Raw genomic sequence first — 16,887 nt, 5'->3', positions numbered from 1 at the left:
GTCTAGAAATGCATGTGAGTGCATGCACATGCATGGCAAAAGACAGTCTGGAGACTGAGATGTGTGTATTCTTCCCATATTCCTATCCAGCACTCTACCTTTACTTGGTTAAGTTACAGGAACTCCACAGCTTGCATTCCTTGACAAAGCAGAGGATTAAACACTGATGTGGGAGACACACAGAGACTTCCCTTCCTCTGACTGCCTCGTACATTGCCTGTACACACACTGAACTGGGGGACAGGGTTCTATTACGCTGAATGGGGAACCCTCTCAGAACCAGCCCCTAATGAGTCATGGGGAAGCAGCAGCCTCAGGTGGTGGATCTGTGCAGATAGCAAACTCTGTAGCTCTGTTGGCTCACCACTTCTAATGCCTGTCTCACCAGCAGCACCATTTAGCAGGCCAGAGGCGACAGTAGTGCTGCCGCCGCCGCTGTATTCCTTGTCTCCCAAGTTCTACTCTCCCTGCACAGCGGAGGCTTGTGACGTCCTGCAGGGGTGCAGGAAGGATGGGGAGAGCCTTGCAAGGTCACATGGGGGCATATTTATACCCTGCCCCTCCAGTGCATTACTGCTCCATTTGCACAAATGCTAGTTATGATCCAACTCACTGTTTTTCCCAAATAAGGGGCTCTCTTTTTGACTAGTTTGTTGCTTGGTAACCTTATGGTAGTCTTGCATTTTAAAAAAATGTGAAGATTCTAAAAATATTTGAACATAAAAAAGATCTGCTTATGTACCAGAACTATTTTCTGGTTAAAACCCCATTGTGCAATATCACATATGAACAGAACTGCTAAGACTAAAAGCAAAGTACAAGATTACTGGATCCAGCACTGGACTGTTCATGGCTGAGCACTGATAACTGACAACAGAAGACAGCTTCCCCCCACTCCAGCTTCAAATACTGTCCATTAGCATTAGAAGTAGTACTTCACTCCATATACTGACATTTGACTCCAAACTTCACATGTACGCTGATGGGGTCTGAGCTGTCAGTGACTGCTCAGGAGAGCGGTCTTGTGGGGTCATGGTGGACAGCTCATTGAAAGGGTCGATTCAATGTGCGGCAGCTGTCAAAAGGGCCAATTCCATTCTAGGGATCATTAGGAAGGGGATTGAAAATAAAACTGCTAATATTATAATGCTATTATACAAAACTATGGTGCTGCCACATTTGGAGTACTGTATGCATTCTGGTCACCATATTATTATTATTTCTTGTTTACACAGTCAGACAGGTGTTATTGACTGGTTTGTTTTATCCAGACATCGAGTCCTTCCCAAGGACCTGGGATGGCTGAATTGTATTGTCAGTTGTTATAGATATCATCGCAGAATATAGGCTGTTCCCATTATTATTATTATTATTATTATTATTATTATTATTATTATTATTATTATTATTATTTTACATTTATATCCTACTCTTCCTCCAAGGAGCCCAGAGCGGTGTACTACATACTTGAGTTTCTCTTTCACAACAACCCTGTGAAGTTAGGCTGAGAAAGAAGTGACTGGCCCAGAGTCACCCAGCTAGTATCATGGCTGAATGGGGATTTGAACTTGGGTCTCCCCGGTCCTAGTCCAGCACTCTAACCACTACACCACGCTGGCTCCCGTCTATCTTAAGAAAGTGATTGTAGAACTAGAAAAGGTGTAGAAGAGGGCAACGAAGATGATCAGGGGCCTAGAGCAGCTTTCTTATGAGGCAAGGCTACAACACCTGGGGCTATTTAGTTTAGAAAAAGGCGACTGCATGGAGACATGATAGAGGTCTATAAAATCATGCATGATGTGGAGAAAGTGGATAGCGAGAAAATTTTCTCCCTCTGTCATAACACTAGAACCAGGGGTCATACCATGAAACTGATTGCCAAGTAGGACTGACACAAGGAAGTACTTTTCCTCACAACACATAATCAACCTATGGAATTCTCTTCCACACAATGTAGTGACAGCCAACAGCTTGGATGGCTTTAAAAGGAGATTAGACACATTCATGGAGGACAGGTCTATCAACGGCTACTAGCCTGAGGGCTGTAGGCCACCTCTAGCCTCAGAGGCAAGATGCTTCTAAACACCAGTTGCAGGGGAGTAGCAGTAGGAGAGAGGCCATGCCCTCAGTTTTTGGCTGTGGGCTCCCCAGAGACGTCTGAAACAGGATGCTGGACTAGACAGGCCTTGGGCCTGATCCAGCAGGGCTTTTCTTATGTTCTTATTGTAGCTCCCCCACTCCCACTTCAAATGCTGTCCATTAGCATTAGAAGTAGTACTGCACTCCATTCCCTGACATTTGATTCCTAAAATCACACTGGCTATTACATCCCTACCACAAATTAGCAGATTTTAATAGGCAGAGGAAATAGATTTCCTTCTGGTATTGGTGAAGACAGCATGTTGGACCTGACTTTATTATGTCTGCATGTTCACACAAAAATGGGCTATAAAGCAGACTTCACTGCTCTGCAGAAATACAGGAACACGTGGGCTGTTGTTTTGCACTGCTGCTTTACCCCTGTTGCCTTCACTGTACATACATATGAATTATCTTGCTGAATCAAATCAGCTAAGTACTCCGTACCAAACAGTGGCCAGCCAGATGTGTCTGGAAAACCTATTCAAGCAGGGCATAAAGAATATATCCAAGCTCTGATTTTTGCCTCAGCATCTGGTAACCAGAAGATTATTTTTACCATGGAGTGTATAGTAAGTAACTGACAGACCTCTTCTCAACAAACTTGTCTACAAGAAGCTAACCCCCGCTGAGGGTACTACACACTGTAGTACACAGCACTATATACACTGAGGTAATTTTGTGCTACCTGGCACTGTTGGTATGATCAACATTTGTTTCAGAATATACTATGCACTTATCTGGAATCTCCATTTCATAGTACTACTGAACCCTAATAGAATCTAGGCTAGATTTATTGCAGGAGAAGAAAGGAACTATACAAATTTTGTCTCACATTGCTAGTTCTCAAAAGATTATCAGACAAATTAAATTTCAAATAGTTAACAGCAACTAGAAGTGACACAAACAGTTAAGGAGGAAGAGCAAATCAAAGTGGTATTGAGGAATCACTTCCCTGGCCTAACAAGCCTGTATTCTTCTTTGAATATCTCCTTCAGCTGTTTATTTTTACTTTACATGCAGTACAAAAATACTATTTTCCTTATGCTTCTAATGTTCCCATCATTCTTTCCTAGACTTTATTGTACCACCCACCATTGGGCTCCCACAGGAATCATGAGGAACTTGTCTGAAAGATTCAGACATTCTGTAGGCAGTAAAGATGGCATCCAATCTAGTGAACTCATCGATTCAGAGGACAGCCACACCCATAATCTCTGCACAATGTCATCTCTGCCACACCTTTCATTCTACTTCCCCACTACTCCACCAATGCCTTGAGTTCAGCCTCATGTGTTTCTAATAGAACTAGCTGGGTGACAAAGATGGAGGCCACATAGGGGTGAGCATGATATTTTGGAAGCCTCACACAGAACAGCAAATGACTGGAGGCCTTACAGTACACATCTGCTCCCTAATTTTAACCCCAGAAAGAGCTACTGTGAGCCGAGTGTGGCAAGGACTCCATGCACATTCACTGCATGTGCACAAGAAAGCATCCAAAAGATGAGGAAACTCATGGAGCCATGCAAAAACCACAACCGTGAATCCTATGTGCTTTCGTGAAAAGTCTATAGAAAGCTACTTTTTATCTTGAAGAACTAGGAGAGGAGGTAGATGGAATATAATGTGAGGCAGGTTTCACTTGATTCGTTTCCAGGGTCAAGTGTAAAGGGGCTAGAGCTTGATGGCAGAGGACATATGTTGCCTGTAAAAGGTCCCAGATTTGTCCTGGCATGTACAAACACATATATCTTAGGGAGCAAGGCTGGGATCTCCTGCCTGAGATCTAGGAGAGCCATTCAAAGTAGACAGTACTGGACTAGATGGACCAGTAGTCTGACTCAGTATAAGGCAGTTTCATATGCTCATAACAGACCCGTAGACATGAATATATCTTTGGGCCAGAAGTGAACAACACCTGGATATTGATGTCATTTACTGTTATTAATTACATTTATAGCTCCCTCCATGGAACTCAAGGTGCTGTATATGATTCAGTTTACTCCCAATGTCAGGGGCGTAGCAAGGTTGGAGTGGGCCCAGAGACAAGATTTTAAAATGGGCCCCCCCCCAAAGTCCGGGGCCTCCGCACACCCCAGGCCCCCAAGGATTTAAGTCTGATATTCCAAAATAAGTATGCTGCCTGCAAATACATTTCACTGAACACACACACACACACACATCACAATATATAGTGATATACATTGAGTACTATACATTTTTATTACTTTTAATGCCTAGAACACACTAGAAAGATGAATTATTAAAATGGGCCCCTCGCTGCAGATTAGCAAAGGAGACTTTCAACCATGCAGGGTGAACCTATGTTTGTTTTCCCAGAATTCTGAACAAATTCAGTCAAGTTTGATTGCAGGAGGTTTTTCACAGGAGGCTTTTAAAGCCCTTTAAGACACATCTCCTCTGGAATGGAGGTGCTGCATTCACATGTTGGCCAGATTTACCCTGAAGTCCCTGCAAGTTATTGGGGAGCAGTTCACACACAAGAAAAATAAAATAAAAGCACCACACGTGCTTCACAGTTCTCACTCAGACCTTCTGGGTTGCAAAACAACTTGAACATAAGTGCATTTATAAATGAATGAATGAATAAATAAAATTAATAAAATACTGTTCCAGAAGTTTTTGCAATTTTCTGCCATGAAACAAGCCACTTATAGGACTTTTTAGATAGTTTTTTTTAAGTCAGCAAATTTTCCAAGCTGTTTCAAAATAAATATTCAGAGACTTCTCGGTCCCTCCCCCCCCCATATCCAAGCCCTATGGCAAGCAGATCCCTATATGGGGGGGGGGGCGGGAAAGGTAACCACAAAAAGGAGTTCACACTCTACCTGGCAAATGCTGGTCTGGGTTAAGCAGGGCAGCAAGGGGTCTTCTGCTGCAGAGAACACTCTGGCTGCCTCCTCCTTCCTGGCTTGCTTGGGCCCTACTCGAGTCCAGGCTTCACTGTGGCCTACACGGAGGCCTCCGTGGAAGCCCCGCCCACCCGCCGATCAGCTGAGAGGCGGGAGAAAAGGAGCTCTTTGCAGCTTGCCTGCTGCTTCGATTGCGGCCAGCAGAACAAGCAGGAGAGACGGAGAAGAGGGCAAGTGGCTGAGAGGCTATGGGGCTGGGCAGGGGGCAATGGGGAGTCACATGAGGTGCCCCTGGGGTGCCCCTCCAGGCAGTGGGGCCCCCAGACAACTGTCTCCCCTTGCCCTATCATTGTTACGCACCTGCCCAATGTATCTTCTCAACAATCCTGTAAGATAGGTTAAGCTGAGAGAGAGTGATGACCCAAGCTTACACAGTGAGCTTAATGGCCAAGAAGGAATTTGAATGTGAATCTCTCCAATTCTAGTTCAACCTGCTGCAATGCACTCTATGTAGGGCTGCCTTTGTACGTAGTTTGGAAACTTCCGTTCAAAATGCATCAGCCAGATTGGTCTCAGAGGTATCTCGGAGAGACCACATTATGCCTGTTCTCAAACAGTTGCACTGGCTGCCGATATGTTTCCAGGCAAAGCACAAAGTACTGGTTATTACCTTTAAAGCCCTGAATACCTGAGGGAACGCCGTTCTCTACAAGATCCCCACTGCTCATTGAGATCATTAGGAGGTCCATTTTCGGGTGCTACTGGTTCATCTGGTGCCAAACTGGGGTAGGGCCTTCTCTGTTGTCACCCCTGGATTGTAGAATGCACACCCCGTGAATATAAGAGGATTATCTTCGTTGGAGGCCTACAGGAGAGCCTTAAAGACCCATCTTTTAAGCCTGGCTTTTAATGATATTTAGATTTAATGTTACCTAGTTTTAATTGTAATTTTAATCTGCTTTTAATTGGGTTTTTATTTTAATTGTTATGTTTTTTAAAAAAAATTTAATGTAAACCGCCCTGAGCCACCTTTGGAAGGGCGGTATATAAATCAAATAAATAAATAAAATAATAAACACTCCATACATTACACTATACCAGGTCTTCGCAATACAGATTTACTTCTCATTGTTTCACAGGACTACAGGATACAGAACACATGTTGAGCACCTCAGAAGATGCTGGACAGATGGAGCTTTTGTCCATCTCTCCACCATCATCTTTTATGAGGCAAGTAAGTGACAGAAAGTACACAAATAGTATTGTTGTTATCACCCCACACATCCACATGGTCCTACTTGCTGAGGGACTGCCTTTCAACAGCTACAAGAAACTACAATAGCTACAAGCAACTACTGAACTTTCACAGTTGCACACTACTAAAGTGCTGGTAATTCCATTCAGGCATCATTGGTCTGTGGAGAAGGTGAGCAGCTTCTAGAGAAGGAATTAAATCATGGTCATCTTCTGACAACCAGCCACAGAGGTTTTATTACATCTTAAAACTCCCAAAAGCCCTTTTAGTATCTATCCTATCCATCTGCTTTCCCCTTTGGCCAGCGGCCCTTCTTATTCAAAGCCACTGAAACCATAAGCCAGTGATTCACTTCCTTCTCTTATGTAATTTTCCACTGAATCACTAGAGAAGAATGGACACCAGACCAGCATCCAAACCTACAGGGACAGACGTAAGTAGTCAGGCTTGGAAAGTCCCAAACTAACCAGAGCCCAGAAGCTTTCCCTCTCCAATTTATGAAGTGGTCATTTAATGGCTGGGCAGAACATGTATGGGTCTTTTTTTTTTTTTTTTGAGCCGCAGGGAGATGTCTCTCAACAACAACACAGGAGTTTCTTACACCACACAGCCCACAAATACCACAAAAAAGAAGAGTTAGTAAGATATCATTTGTAATACAAGATATTGGAGCAAGCGGCCTATCTCTCTCCATTACATGAGACAACAAAGGTGAATCAGTTATATTTTACAACCACCAGAGACCAAGTCAACCACAACACAGAGAACTACAAGACTACCCAGCAAAATAGGCCTTAACACATTCCACACCTCAGAAATACAAACCTGATGTTTTTCTCTTTGCCTGTAATGATAGTAGCTGGGAACACTAAAGCACCAGACATTTCTCTCATCAGCTCCACTCAGACAGGAATGGGACGGCCAAAAATACTTACTTGCCTTGGTAGATAACCTCTTTTTATAAATATTTTTTTTAACTTGGGAACGGCATCCAGCTTCATCTTGTTGTAACTATAATATATGATGTTACTATTTTACTATTCCGCTTTTAAAAAATGATAGGAATACATGGCAATGCCCTGAAATTGCTCAGATCCATACTCTAGAATTGTCAGCTGTTAACCTGCAGTTCATTTTAGCGGCTCAAATGCAACAGGAGATGATGCAGTCACTATGCACCTCCTTACCCATTTCTCCAGGAGTCCTTTAGTTCTCCTTCTAAACTGAAGTTCTCTTGCTATAATCTCTAAAAGTCATTAAGTCCAACAAGAATTTATTGGGAGAAATGAGTAAAGGGTCATGATTCAAAGCAGCAGAAGTACAGAAGCAGTTCCAAAATACATTTCCTCACACAGATGGACGGATCTGTCTTTCAAAGTACTTATCAAAGTACTTATCAGCTGCCTTCACAAGTAATGCAGAACCGTGGGCCCAATTGACCGGCGGTTCTGAGCCCCTCTCCCCTCGCTCTCCTGTCCACTTTCAGATGTTCGGGAGAGGGCCCTCTCTGCAGTCAGCGAGACTGCAGAGAAGTGAGGGAGCTGGTTGTGCAGGCTTCCTTCTTAACATGAGGACAGCCTGCACAGCCAATTGGGCAGGAGTGAGGGAGGAACTTTCTTCCTCAACTCCGGTTCCATGGGGCCCAAACTATGGTGCCAACATTCAGATGTGACACTGGCACTGCAGAGCCATAGGTAAGGGTGCAGAAACTCCACTCAGACTGAAGGTTCAGAGTGGAGTTGGGGAAGGCAAACCGCGGGTCCCTTCTCACCCTTAACTCTGGTTTCACCAATTCGGACATGCAGTTTGGGAAACCAGTCATGAAGGGACCTCTGGTTTCTCTAGATGTCTGAATTCGGCCAACATATCAAATAAAGAAAACATAGCAAGTAGGAGAACACATCTTTGCCTATTCCAAATCAAAGAACTATTCCCACCAGATGGTCTTCTCATAGATTTATGTATTGTTCAATTTTTATACCACCTTTCATAATGCACTTCAAGGTGGATTACAAAAGTTAAAATACAATAATATTCCATAAAAGTTACATCTAAAACCTTAAAATCAGTGAAACAGGAAAAACCATAAAACAGCAAAAATATTTTTTTTAAAAAAGAACCCACCATTAAAAAGACAAACAGAAACAGGAAAGCTGAGAGACCTGACAGTCCCTAAGGGGTAAAAGCTTGAACAAATAAAAGGGTCCTCAGTTGCTTTTTAAAAACAACCACAGGTGTTAAGGAGTGGACATTCACTGAGAGAGCATTCCACACTCTGGGGGCAACAATAGAGAAGGCCCTGCCCCATGTGCACGACACTCTAGTCTCTTTCAACGTCAGCACATGGAGCAAGAGACCCTCTGATGATCTTGTTGGACAGGCAGAAACCCTTGGAAGCTGGCGGTCCTTCAGGTATCCAGGCCCAAACCATTAAGGGCTTTTCTTTGAACACTACCTTGTGTTCCTCTGAACACTACTTTTTTTGTAATGGTTACCAGTTGCCTTGTCTGAAAGGGCAGTAATAAGTGGCTAACTTTGGAAGATACCAAGCTAACCACTGCACAAAGCACTCTGTGGTGCATGGCCATATGATTGCAGCCACATTTATTAACATGTAGGCTTGTACGTCAGAATTCATACATTTATGATCTCCAGATTTAATTATTCCGCTCATCTCAGAATGGAATAATCTGCAACAAGCACCAACTGGTAGAACATGCAATGACATGAAAATGTAGCCTCAGAAAATTCAGGTTATTTATTTAAAGCCATCTACACATTACTCAGAATAAGACAGTAGACTGAGGTGATGGGATTCTAATCTGAGCTGTACCACTTCAGACTACAGTCATCCCCAACCGTGGTTTTCCCAATTGCGGTTTTGAGTATCTGCGACTGGGAAATTGTGACAGGTCTCACCAACCATGACCTAAGTATCTGTGGTTTGGTGAGAGTTCTTGGTAATTTGGGTTTCCCCCATCATTTCTGGGGTTTCCTCCTCACTCCTCTTGTGAACTGTTGCTGATTTAAAGGGATTCCGGGTATTTTTTGGTTTCCCCCCTTTATTTTTCAGTCTTTTTGCAACCACGATTCCCCTAACCCCCTGTTTCCAACATATTTCAATTGCTCACCAAACGCAAATTCGCCAACTGTGAGGTTTCCCGGAATAGAACCCTTGCGGTTGGTGAGGGATCACTGTACTGATGTATGGCAAATTAGATATAGAAGTGCACAGCTTGACATAAGCAATGCCATTATGTTTAACGAAGCTCAAGGCAGAAGGGCCTTGTCGGTAGTTCTCGAAACTGTTTACTGGTACTTTTCCCTTTCTTTAAAGTCAAAGTAACCCGTTAGTGCTGAAAGATAAGGCTGGAATGAACAGTCTGCAGTCTGCACACATTCCCTAACCTTGGCCAGTCATGATGATGAGATTGCTATGCAGCTGCATTTTGAAGAATACTTTTGACTATAAATGTGTTGCTTTCTGTATGGTCCTTTGTCCTGCTCTGAACGTTAGTCAAGCAGTACCTATGCTACTTAAGAGCATAATAAAGCTTTGATTGTAAGTCCTCTCGTCTGGGCAGATTATTGGGCTCCATCTGCCCAGGAACAAACCTCCCCTATTGGGTCAAGGCTACCCCAATACATCAGTACTAGTGGGGAGAGGGTCATAGTTTTGATTACTCCACCACATAGGAACAGAGGAAGCTGCCTCAGACCATTGTCTTTACAGTGACTGGCAGCAGCTTCTCCAATGTTTCAGGCAGAGGTCTTTCCCAGTCCTACTTGGAGATGCCAGGGATGGAACCTAGGACCTATGCCCTAAGGACAGCCCTGACTGCCTGACTTCCTTAGACGTGAGGCGGTTTACATAAATTAAAACAACAATGACAAAGATAAGGGTGGGGGCAATCCACAAACACACACACACACACACAACTAAAAGTCTAGCTAAACAGATAAATTTTCAAAAGAAAATTTTCAAAATTTTCAAAAGGACAGAAGGGAGGGAGCATTACGAATCTCAGGAGGCAAGATGGAGGGGGCTGCAACAGAGAAGGCCCTCCCACGAGCCCGGGCCCCATGTACCTTCCCTGAGCACAGAACTCTGAGAAGGCCCACCTGAGACGACTTCACAGGGAGGTCGAAGTTGGATGGGAGAGGCGGTCTTGAAGGTACACAGACACCAAACCCTGAAGGGTTTCATAAAGAAGCGAACTAGCAGCCAATGTAGCAACCTCAACAAAGGTGAAACATAATCATATTTTCTGCTGTCCATAAGCAGCCGGGCCGTGGCACTTTGAGTTAGCTGAAGCTTCCAAGTCAACCCCAGTTAGAGCGAATTGCAATAGTCCAACCAAGAGGTGACGAGGGCATGAGTTATGGTTGCCAGGGCCTGCCGGTTGAGGTAAGGCCACAATTGACGTACCAGATGAAGATGGGCAAAAGTTCTCCTGGTCACAGTTTCTACCTGCTGTTCCAGCAGGGGCCATGAGTCCAGGATGATCCCCAAATCGCGAGCCTGCTCTTTCAAGGGGAGCGCGACACCATCAAGGGAAAAACCCGAAACTGGAACCTGGCCAGATCAAGAACTGAACAAGAGTAACTCAGTCTTGGAGGGATTAAGCCTGAGCTTGTTTTGGCCCATCCAAACCCTTACAGCCTCCAGACACTAGGCCAACACATTCATGGCATCCACAGACTGGCCCCGGGTGGCGATGTACAATTGAGTTTAGCCAGCATACTGATGATACCTCACCCCAAACCGACAGAAGAACTCACCCAGCAACTTCATACAGATGTTAAACAGCATGGGAGCAAGGACTGAGCCCTGCAGCACTCTGCAAGAAAGAGGCCATGGGCTAGAGCACTCACCTCCAATGCAAACTGTCTGAAACCATCCACTAATGTAGGAACGGAACCAACTCAAACTGTGCCCCTGATTCCTAACCCCCGCAGACGAGATAGAAGGATAACATGGTCAATGGTATCAAAAGCTGCTGAGAGATCTAATAGAACCAAGAGAGGCATGGCCCCCCTCACTGAGGCTCCAATAGAGGTCATCCACCAGAGCAACCAATGCCATTTTCGTGCTGTGCCTTGGCCTAAACCCCAACGGAAAGGGGTCAAGGAAATCCACTTCATCTAGGATTCTCTGCAGTTGAACGGCAACGACGTTCTCCAAAACCCTCCCTAAAAAGAGAAGGTTGGAGATAGGTCTAAAATTATCTAATATATAAAATTATCTAATATCATAGTAGAAATAAACACACAATTAAAAACAGGTACCATTTTTATGGTTTTGCTTTCTACCAGCAATTCCCACCACACTCATACATTCAGCACACTTACTTACTTACTTACTTATTACATTTTTATACTGCCCTATCCAGAGGCTCTGGGCAGTGCACAACAATATCCAAGCAAATCAATGTCTCATAAAAGTAATTAAGTTTGTTTTTAGCCTACAGAAAAACTAAGGATTAGTTATAAAGATTGTTTTCACCATTTTATCTACATGGGAGGTGTGAGATACCTATAGTGAAGAATCTGCATTAGTAATGAGATCTCTCTCAGAGATATGTGCTCAGTTTGCCCTGCTTTAAAAAAGTGGTGATTCTTTTTCTGGGGGAGAGCAACTGGCCCTATCCATCCCTAGCACAGCACCCCTCCAGTGGCTGATGCTATTTCTTTTTTAGATTGTGAGCCTTTTGGGGACAGGGAGCCATTTTATTTATTTATTTTTATTTCTCTGTGTAAACTGGTTTGGGAACTTTTGTTGAAAGCGTTATATAAATATTCATCATAGTAGTAGTAAATATATCTAGATCTCCTTCAAATGTTTTCCACAGAAGTGATCTGGGCCCCAGACAATACAACTTCCCTCTATCTCTTCCCACTCAGCTATGAACCATCTGGCTCTTGCCAAAGCTCCTTATAAGATACCAATGGGATCTTCCCTCTGGGGGCAAATAGCTGCCACATGCAAAAGGGGCAATCCAAATTGGTAGACTCTGGCATGGGCAAAGATAAGCCTGTGGCACACCATGGTCCCAATCCAGATTTCTTCCAAAACTGCTATTTAAGGACATCAGGGGCAGTGGTGCATTTAACATAATGAGGTCATTCACACATTCAAAAACTGTCTTATACCTGAGTTTGGAAGCTGTGTGTGCTCCCAATTTTCATTTTTGTGGAAGCAGGTAGGAGAAAAAGTTACCCAGGTTTTCCTACTACCTTGCTTCCACACAACCGAAAATTGGGAGTACCCACAGCTCCCAAACCTGGGTAGAAGACAGTTTTTGAGGTTATTCTGATGATCACCAAAAAGCGGGCTAAGGGAGCCTAGCCCACTTTCTGGTGCTCTTCAGAACCACCAGGCTAGCGGGCGAGCCCGGTGGTTCCAAGGTGGCTAGCCTGTCTCAATCCCCCTCCCCTTAAATGAGGTTAACGGAGCAAGCACTCCATTAACCTCATTGATTTGCTCGTGTGCTGCCGCGGCACGCAGCAACACATGAGCAGACCCCTGGCTGGAAGGCTACAATCAGCATCCCAGTTCTGGGGGTCCCCCCAGAATGCCCCACACGCTTGTGCAGGGCATCCTGGGACAGCCCCCACCAGCTCCATGATGGAGCTGGTAGTTGTGTGGGCAGCCGATCCAGCTGCCCATGGTTTCATGTCTGATCGTCCGCAAAGAGAGCAGGCTAAGCCCACTCTCCCCGCAAACCACCGCAAGGTGCTTCACACCACTTGTGTGAAGCACCTCTTTGATTGTTTGAATGACCTCATTGTGCCCCAGCTCATTACTATATTGCTTTCATTCTTTAGCAAACTGGCTAGCTTTGGAACTAGTGAGCAAAAGTGCTGACCCCATTGCCTAAGTATGTGGCACTGGTAATCTGATAGGTTTAGTTAGACAACAAAGTTCAGTTAGGTTGAAAGGTGTTTAGAGATGCTAAGTAGCACAACATCACACATATCTATTTGATCACAGTTTCATTGTGGTAACTTGATTTTGATCTATTTCATTAGGTTCCCAGCTTTACAGTGTCCAAAAAACTAAAGCCCATTAATTTTCGACACATTCATGCATGTAAGGCAGAAAATTAACTAACATTCTCCCTCTTTTAACAATGGGAAGAGTAGCACAGGGGAGGTTCATAACCTGCATGAGCGAATAACTGAAAAGTATCTGATTCTGATGGTCTGCACAATTGGACAAGAACTCTTTTTGCAAAAGACAGGAATGCTGGGAAGTCTCCAAATAATCTGAAATGTTCTGCAGAGTTAGGGCAACTATAAGCATTTTAATTTAAGATGACAGTCACCAGGAGAGGACTTTGTATGGTGCTTAAAAGCTTGAGGAGGCAGGGGGTGGCGTTTGGATCTGCTCTGCTCTAATTAGGTTTCCCCTTGTTCCCTCTAATGTGCTATTATTGACCCCATTCCTGCTTTATGAACCATTAGGGCTGTGCTGCTGAGCTACATTGCATTCTCTCAATAAACCTTTGGCATTGCAAGGATACAGGCAGTAAGCACCTGGTGGTTCTGCTCTGTTAGTAAGACCAGCTCCATCCTACCTGCTCATTAACAAAGGGATTAGAGACAAAATCTGGTTGAATATCACGGTTTGATTTATAAACCGCTTTCACAGCAAGTCTGAAACACACATTTAACTCTCTTGCATTATACACACATGTAAATGTGCTTAACAAAAGCCAGATTGCACAAGAGAAATCGAATGCTCATTCTAATGAGTAAACAAAAAAGCCATGTAAAAAAAAAATTCCAAAAGCCACAGTTTGGCAATACCATTACTAGGAGCAACCCAAATGACACCAAGTACAGCCGCTTCAGCAGAAATTGAAAACTGGCTGCTCACAATTTTGTGTCATTTTGGTTGCTCTTAATAAACATATGACCAGACTGTGGCTTTTGGATTCTAATAACTGTAGCTTTTAACTTCAGGATCCAAATTTGGAAACCTCCAAAAATGTAGCTTATGGCTTTTGCTGGAGGGTGCATTCTTCACTTCTTTCTTAGGACCTGGAGGCCATGGGCAGACCAGGGGAGCACAGACTACTGCCAGATTTGGAGGGAAACAGACCTGGCTCCACTCCATGCTCTGCCTCTGACAATGGCCACCTCAGTGATTGGTTGACAGGATGGTTGCAAACAGTGTTCCCTCTAATAGGGATTCCCAGATGTTGTTGACTACAACTCCCATAATCCCCAAGCAAAGGCTATTGCAAATGGGGATGCTGGAAGTTGTAGTCAACAGCATCTGGGGATCCCTGTTAGAAGGAACACTGGCTGCAAATGGGTGAAATAATTTATTTAGCCCAGAAACTGATATGGCTATTCCAAAACAAGTGGATTCAAAACTGCAATATTGATTTGGTATGCAATCTATTATATGATATATATGCTGGAGCTGTACCATATTGTGTACAAACTATACACTTTTTAATGCTTCTGTTTAAATAGATATCAGCTTGTCTTTCCAAAAGGAAATTGTCCTCCCCCCCATCCAATAGATGCCTTGTGATGTGTATACAAATCCCCCTTCTCAACAAAATGTTCAGAAGTGACTTGTTTTAACATATCTGTCCAGAGTTATTCTTTTTTTAATAAAGAGGCTGAGGCTTTATGCCCCGAACTTAGTATTTCTATGTAAGAACAAAAGACATTAACATTTTTCTTGGATAGTTCTCCTATATTAAGTTTCCTAATTTGCCTGCCAACAGCATTTAAAATTGTGACAAAAGATGGGCGGAGACATACGGATTTCTCATTGTTCCAAGTAGAAGAACTGCTGTTTATATAATTTCAGTCTGACTGGCATGAGTTTTTAGATTCCTTTCTAAAAAAGAGAAAAATATATAGGATTTCAAATACGACATCCATTGGAATTGGAATTCTTGACTGCTGTGTGAAAATTGTGTTGTGCTGAAGATAACAGACTAGAAAATGGCAACAAGAGCTGTTTTACATCAGAAAAAACATGCATGTGCATAATCACATCGACTAGTTGTATCTGTGCCAAACATTAGTGCACAACAACATAAATTTTGTTTTCCACTCATATGGGTATTCCCAGGAATATAAAAACCCAAACCAAGGAAATCTCTCCTGAATGTCAAGATTATGAATTCTTCAATGTAAAATCTTTATGAGGTTCATTTTAATGGCCTTTTGGCTGAAGTCAGATTCAACTTTAAGAAAATTTGATAATGCTAAATAAGTATGGTTGTTACCATCTCTAAACAACAGGCTATGGGGGTGTAAATAAGTGTAAATTGATGTACACTGGACAAAAATATCCCAGCTTCTCATATACATTAATGGGATCTCAGCAGTTGATGACTAACCAGAAAGATCTTGGGGGTGTGGTAGCAGCTCAATGAAAACGCCAACCTAGTGTGTGGCAGCTATGAAAAGGCAATTCTATGCTAGGAATAATAAAGAAAGGGACTGAAAGTAAAACTACTACTACAGTGGTCCCTCGACTTACGATGTTAATCCGTTCTGAACGCACGTTCAGAGGTCGAAATTTTCGTAAGTCGAAGAGCGCATCCACGGAGGTCTGAAAACATTCGTAAGTCGAGGAAACCGCATCTAAAAATTCGTAGGTCGAGTAAGCCGCATCTAAAACAGCAACGACTTCTGGTCTTTTTTGTCATTCGTACCTCGAAAACAGCGTAAATCGAGTAGTTCGTAGGTCGAGGGACCACTGTACACTATGTTAATACCCTTCTACAAATCAATGAAGTGGCCATGTCTAAAATACCAGCTGACATCCAGAACAGCAAACTGCTTGCAGAAGGGCTTTATGATAGCACAAAACTGTTGTGCTAGCTAGTAGCACTAATTCTGGAGCTTGCATTCCAGAGTAGTGTTGTGCTACTGCAGTACACTTTGTTTATTTCAATGGAAACCTTTGCACAAAAGTGCTATAGTGCAACAGCACTCTTGTGCAATCACACCATTTTTAGCACAACTAAGACATCCTCATATGTGAGCACAACCATGCTTCTTCCGCATGTAATTCCTTGCTCTGGATGTCATCCACTCTCAAAAAGAATATTGGAAATGCTGGCAAAAAGTGCAAAGGCTATTGGAAAAGCTGGAAAAGGTGCAGAAGACGTCTGATTCAGCAAGGCTATCTAACCTAGTATAGTCTATTCTTAATGGAAGCAGCTCGCCCAAGAGCACTTTCCTTGCCATATTCTTCTTCGCCAAGAGCCCCACCGCCCATTGAGATCATCTGGAGAGGTCCGTCTATAGTTGCCAACGGCCCGTCTGATGGCTACTCAGGGACAGGCCTTCTCCATCGCTGCTCCAAGGCTTTGGAATGTGCTCCCTGCTGAGCCTCATCTCTGATGACTTTAAAGAAGGCAATTCAGACATATTCATTCACCCAGGCTATTAATTAGACTTACAGTTTTTAACATGGTGTTAAATTTTAAATTATTGTAATGAGAATTTTAATTCTCTTTTAATTTGTACCTGTTTTATTGTAAACCACGCAGGGACATAAGTTTTGGGCGGCAGATAAATGTGCTAAATAAATAATAAAATATTACCTGAGATTTTTTTAACTGGAGATAGTAGAGG

At 43.3% G+C, this 16,887-nt stretch overlaps 1 protein-coding gene across 9 annotated transcripts in view; it reads right to left on the bottom strand.

Moving 5' to 3' along the window:
• Positions 1-16,887, bottom strand: part of LTBP2 (latent transforming growth factor beta binding protein 2) — a 259,813-nt gene that overhangs the window by 128,488 nt on the left and 114,438 nt on the right. Inside the window, exon 1 of one of the 9 annotated variants that reach the window (XM_053276931.1) lies at positions 4,992-5,061. The exons of the other annotated variants lie outside the window; for them this stretch is intronic. The gene's annotated coding sequence lies outside the window, so the exon portion shown is untranslated. Of the gene's footprint in view, positions 1-4,991; positions 5,062-16,887 lie in introns of those variants that run through there. 9 annotated transcript variants of the gene reach the window in all.

The sequence above is a fragment of the Hemicordylus capensis genome, chromosome 1, assembly GCF_027244095.1.
Source record: "Hemicordylus capensis ecotype Gifberg chromosome 1, rHemCap1.1.pri, whole genome shotgun sequence".
NCBI lineage: Eukaryota > Metazoa > Chordata > Lepidosauria > Squamata > Cordylidae > Hemicordylus > Hemicordylus capensis.
Note: the sequence above shows the minus strand (reverse complement) of the source record. Positions and strands in the feature narration are given on the sequence as shown.